Genomic DNA, 6069 nt, shown 5'->3' with positions numbered 1-6069 from the left:
TTTGCTTGTTCATCTGTTTCCATTTCATTAATATCAGGTCTGACTTTTATTGTCTCTTCCCATCTGTTTTCTTTGGGTGTTTGTGCTTTTTTACCTAAGTTCAGATGCTGCACTGTGTTGCTAAGATTTCTCCACTAGTTTTACATAGGCACTTAATGTTATAGACTATTGCTGGACCTGCTGGTTTTGTGCCGCATAAATTTGTCATGATTTGTTTCAATTTTCATTTGTTAGTACTGCTACTTAATAATAATGTATTAATGTTATATTATATCATGTGTTTTATATAGTAGAAATAATTCTATATGTTATATTATGGTTATATTATATAATATGGTATAATATTATATAATAATTTATATAATTTCCTTCTTGACTTATTGGTTGGCCCAATTAACATCCAGTTATGTCTTTTGTTAGTGTCAATAAATTGTTGTTGTTGTTGTAATTGCTGTTATTGTTAATATCCAACTTTACCTTCATGATCAGATAGTATTAAGGATATTATTTCAGTTTTCCTAAGTTTATTGAGACTTACCTTTTATTCTAATACATGGCAGATTTTGGAAAGTGTTTTAGGTTTTGAGAAAAAGAAAGTATTTTCCTTCATGTTTTGATGGAGAGTTATGTAAGTTGTTATTCCATGTACTTGATTTATAATGTCATCTAGTACCATAGTTTCTCTATTTAATTTTTGTTTCAGTATTTCTATGGGAACAAAATACCCATGAAAGGAGTTACAGTGACAAAGTTCAGAGCAGAGATTCAAGGAATGAGACATTCTATTCATGGTATTTTCTTATGCGTAATGACTAGACAAGGACAGTCACTCCTCATGTTTATGTGATTCTAATCCTTAAGAGTATGAGACATGTATATACTTCTTTATCCCTTAAGTTAAACCAAAAATGTAGGCAAGAATGTTGAAATAGCTTATGTGGAGTAGTAGCATGAAGGAAAAATCTTGTCCACTGAATAGGACAGAATTCATGGCAATGGACATGGTGAATTGAAACAATTCTTTGTCTTAAAGGAAGAGGAGTGACTCTCAAGTCTAATTTTCCATTGTATGTCATCCACAGAAAGAAAGGAGATAATGTCCAAAGAAACTAGAGAAAAGACTGTCTAACATAGAGGTGCCTCATCACAATGAGTTAACTCTAATCATCTTGTTACTCTATTTCTTTTTTTTTTTTTGGGGGGGGTCATTATATGCATATGTTACTCCAAAGTTTCTTTGCTGTCTGAATTTATTTTTGAGCATTGCAGTGTTTGTAGCAGTGATTTGGCAGCGTTGGCCACCCCGGTGAACTCAGTCGTTACTCAGAGGGAACATTTCATCTCTGTTAGAGTATTCAGCATGCAGGTCTGTTTGCTTCTGCTGCTTCTCTGCTCTCCTCATCTATGCCTCAGTGAATCCAGCTATGTGTTGATGGCTTGTGAGAGGATTTCTTTTGCCGTCACTTAAAAAGAAAAAACGCCAGCTGTTCAGATGTCTTGCTTTACATCTGCCCTCTCAGCCTGCTATGCTTTCTAAATTCACAATTCTATCAACATCCTTAACATTCATTCCAATATAATTGGGTCATGATGTTAGAATTAATTTGACTGCTACCACTGCTTAATCTCCTATCAGATTTTTTTTTTTGTTCAATTTTTCTCTGTTAATGACTCTGCAGTTCATTTTCTTCTGTCTATTTGACCTGCTATGACAAGATTCTCCAATCTTTCCCTTTTTATATTTGCATTTATCATACAAGTAATATCTACACTGTTCCTAGACTAATACTTTTTAAACATTGCTTTCCATACCGTATTCCCTTGATTAAAACCTTTTGCTACAACTGAATAGGCTAGCATATTAAATTCAAATGTCTGGACTCTTTAGGTAAGATTTCTGATTAGTCCAAAATTTCTCATTATCTGTCATCTGACACTCTTAATACTCATATATGCAGATGTATGAATATCTGTAGGGATTCTGTGATGCATTGTTTAAAGGAAGTGTGTTAAACCAGGCATATTGTCACAGAATTGTAAATCTAGCACTATCCATGCTGGGGCTGGAGAGTGATAAGTTCAAGGTTCAACAAGTTTCCAGACAAGCATGTTTCCTTAAAATATTGTGTGAAAAGTATGAAATCAAAAGAGACATTTATTTTGTCATATATCTTTTAAGCTATATATGTTTGCTTTCATTAGTACATTCATTCAGATCATTTTTATTAATTGTGTTCTTTGTCAGATTGCTAAATGAATACAATGAATAAGGATTAAACCAATCATCAATTGGTTTATTTTCATATTTATAATATAAATATATAATTTATTTGCTTTGCTTTTCTTTCTCCAACCCCTCTACCATTCTCTTTCAAGTTCATAGCGCCGTTTTCTTTACAACCTAAACACATAAATAAAACCACCTGTCTCTGCAAAAAGTTACTTGTATATGGTCTCAGGATTGTTCACTTGTACTTGGACAAGCAACTGGTGAGTTCTTTCCTGGGGAATACTGTTTCTCCCATTCTCAGCATTTCCAGTTGATTGAAGGTCTTTTTTCTAAGATTGAAGCCCTCTGGGCATCCCTTGCCCCCATGTTAGCCCTTTCATTGGTGTCAACCTTTTTCAGGTTTATTTAGGAAGCCATGCTAATGAGAATTTCTGGGTGTTGCCTCCCTGACATTCGAGGATATACAAATCCCCTGCTTCTTTAAACCTTAAAGTCTATTTGGAACTCTTCAGCAATGATTCATGAGCCTTAACGGCAGGCATTGTGTGGCAAGTGAATATACAAGCTGAAAATAGGAATCACAATACTTCTTGTTCTCTGCAATTTGATAGGTTGTGGTTTTCTGTAAGGGTCTCTGTTGCTGGAAATTTATTTGCTGGAATGTGAGTCACAAGTGGCTGTGAACTGTATGATACTGGTGATGTGATTCCAGCTTTGGTCCTCTGGAAGAAGAATACGTGCTCTTTACCGCAGGACTCTCCCTGTCACCCCATATTTTAATTTATGAAAAACAAATGAGATGCAAAAACCATTGGCTGATTTCTCTCAGACCATTCTTGGCTGGTACAGGTTAAGGATTCTAAAATCCCTCAAATATGCCCATCCAAAGAAGACCATAAGGGCCTATAGTTCTTTGATCTTTATTGTTCATTCTTATCAATCTCATTGTTCAGGTTTGAATCAGAAAGATGTGGTATAGCAGTATCTGCCAAGCATGAACAAGGACTTAAGGGTTCCATCCTGTAATACCAAAAAAAGTCAATAAAAATTAAAGAAAAGGCCATACAAAACCTTTCTTGAGCCCATTTGGAAGTGAGCATTTAGAATCACTGAACCCTCTGACTTGTGTACACATATCCAAAAATAAGCAAGGTGGTGAAACTAAATCTCCCAGAGCAGGAATTTGCTAATGAGAAGGATTTGTTCTGTACAACTTTTATGTGAGCTTCTCAATTACTATCTGGAACAGAAATTTTAAAATGGCATTAACAATCATTGTGTTTTGGCAACAACTTAATTTAAAGATTATGTAAGCTTGGAAGTTACAAAGCAGGCTTCACAATTAGGTCTCTTGACTGAGGAGACTGACATAACACTTCTGACAGAGAAGAGTGAGTGCCACATCCCAGGTCTCTCACCTATAGAACATCAAGAAATGTCTTCTGAAACACAAGTTGTCTGTAAAACAAAGAAAGTCATTTGAATACTTTCAAGATTAGTATTGGGTGAACAAAACAAAATAAAAAAAAAATCCCCAGAGTGTCACACAGTTTTAATTTACAAATGAGGAAATCTAGAAACAGTGCCAAGCCATAAGCAAGGAGAAAATGAATTCAACGCTTCCATGAAATCCACAAAGGACTAAGATTATTATATAAACCACCAGCAAAGACCCAGGGAAAAAAAACTAAGAACTGGGCCTCTGTGTACTGAGGACAGATGCCATTAGATGTTACCCAAGAGAGAAGAGTTTAGAAACATACTGAAAACATCCATAGGCTGAGTAATTGCAGACCTGTAGGAACTTTTCTGAAGGTAAAGCTCAAAAAAAAAATCTAGTCACTAATGCATCTGTGTGTCTATACCTAGATTAATAATGACATGTATAATTATCTCTATAATGTAAATTATAATTTTTAAAAGACTAAAAGAGAACAGAATACTTTCTTTTAGAAACTGAAATCGGTAATAATGAAATTGGTAAAAAACAAAAGACTGCTAATCTAGACAATTTTGAACAATAATGCATCCCTCAAATGTGGAGTTGGGATCTTTATAGGCAACATTAAAATAATTTCTTTAACAGAAAAAAATGTTATGGAAATGTCGTGATACACAGTAATAACACTAAGTACTAGTTTACAGTAATAGTAATAGGAACTTAAGTGATACAAGAATCTGTTGAATATCATTCAGATTGTTTGATTTTTTTAAGGGCAAAAGAGAGTTCTGGGTACAAATTAGAAATGCACCATTGAAAATCGGTCATTTGAATGAACCATATCATGATATTTTGATGAACAGTATAATATAATTCAGATACATTATAGAATTGGAACAAGTATAGGAAGCAAGCATCTCTCTGAGTGAAGAACTACAGTGTACAGGCCAGCATGTTATTACACAAAGTAAAAATGGGAGGGAGTTATTGTACATGGCAAGAGGAGAAGGCAGGGTTATTATATGCAGACAAACTCAAAACCATGTTACTGTGTATAGCTGAACAAGGAGGCAGGGTCAGCTAACCTTGGTAGGAAACAGTAAATGCGAGGAAGCAGCCTACAGGCTGTAAATATCCAAAGCAGAGTGTTATATTGGATACTTTTCATGCACTGCACATTTTCACTCAAACCAGAAAGGCATTTCCCCTTCTCTGAGCCCTATCCCACAGAAGATTTTTCTATTCCCAGAGACTGAGGCTCAGTTCCTTAATATGATTATGTCCAAGTCAAATGATACACATTCATTGATTTAATTTGCTCCATATGAAATAGCATTAGGAATAAATAAGAGAATTACTGATTAATAAAAGGAAAGTTTTCCAAGAAGAAAAAATAACTACATTTTTTTTCCTAACAGGGACAGTGTATTCAAATCTTCTTGATATGAAAGCAAAAAGTTATAAAAATCCACAGTTGCAGATGTTAACGAATTAGGTGAATTAAAAGAGATACAGTCTGAGAAAGTGGATGAAGCACAAGGTGTTTCTTATACAAACATATGTACCTGTGTTTCAAAACCCACCCACCATGCAAATCGTAGATGTGCTGCTATGTGCCTGTAACTCCAACAGTGAGAAGAATGAGAGGCAACTTGAAGCTCCCTAGAGAGCAAATCTTGCTAAACCAATCAACACCAGACTGAGGGAGAGACCTTGTTTCAAAATGTAAGTTAGACAGAAATAAAGTAAATGTCTCTGGTCTACAAACACACACACATACACACACATACACACTCACACACACTCACACACGCATGTATAAAACACACACACACACGTAACACACATACACATGAGAAAAAGCCTAAAGTTGTAAAAAAGTATACATATGTTTATGTATCCTTAACCATATCTATTTTTAAGTTCAAACTCACTTATTTTGAGAATGTCATACATTATGACTCTATTTAAATCATATTGACCACTCCCCCTTCTCATTCCTACTCCTCCTATGACTTGCCAGTCCTTTGAAATTGATAGTTTCTTAGTTTTTAGTTGTTATTGCATATGAAGTGAAATAGGTTGGTAGGTAGGTAGGTGAATGATAGATCATAGATATAGATAATATAATATAGATATAGATAATCTGTTGAGTCCATATAGTGTCGCTTTATATTTGTTTATAGATGAGAGGACTGATTCCTTTTCTTGTCATCTATTAAAAGTCCATAGATATAAACCTAGGAGTGGACAATATGTCATCCACATTGGCATGCCAACTTATTCTATCATCGGTCCACTCATCTTTTTTTTTTTTCACTGTTTTTTTTTATTACATATTTTCCTCAATTACATTTCCAATGCTATCCCAAAAGTCCCCCATAGCGCCCCCCACTTC

At 34.7% G+C, this 6069-nt stretch overlaps 1 long non-coding RNA gene across 1 annotated transcript in view; it reads right to left on the bottom strand.

Moving 5' to 3' along the window:
- Positions 1–372: 372 nt before the first annotated feature.
- LOC110291696 overlaps positions 373–6069 on the bottom strand; it is a 10246-nt gene continuing 4549 nt past the window's right edge. The window contains exons 2-3 of the long non-coding RNA XR_002377596.2: positions 3649–3688; positions 373–3250 (exon numbers count right to left, since the gene is read on the bottom strand). This is a non-coding gene — a long non-coding RNA (uncharacterized LOC110291696). The remainder of the gene's footprint in view (positions 3251–3648; positions 3689–6069) is intronic.

The sequence above is a fragment of the Mus caroli genome, chromosome 3 (genome assembly GCF_900094665.2).
Source record: "Mus caroli chromosome 3, CAROLI_EIJ_v1.1, whole genome shotgun sequence".
Lineage (NCBI taxonomy): Eukaryota > Metazoa > Chordata > Mammalia > Rodentia > Muridae > Mus > Mus caroli.
Note: the sequence above shows the minus strand (reverse complement) of the source record. Positions and strands in the feature narration are given on the sequence as shown.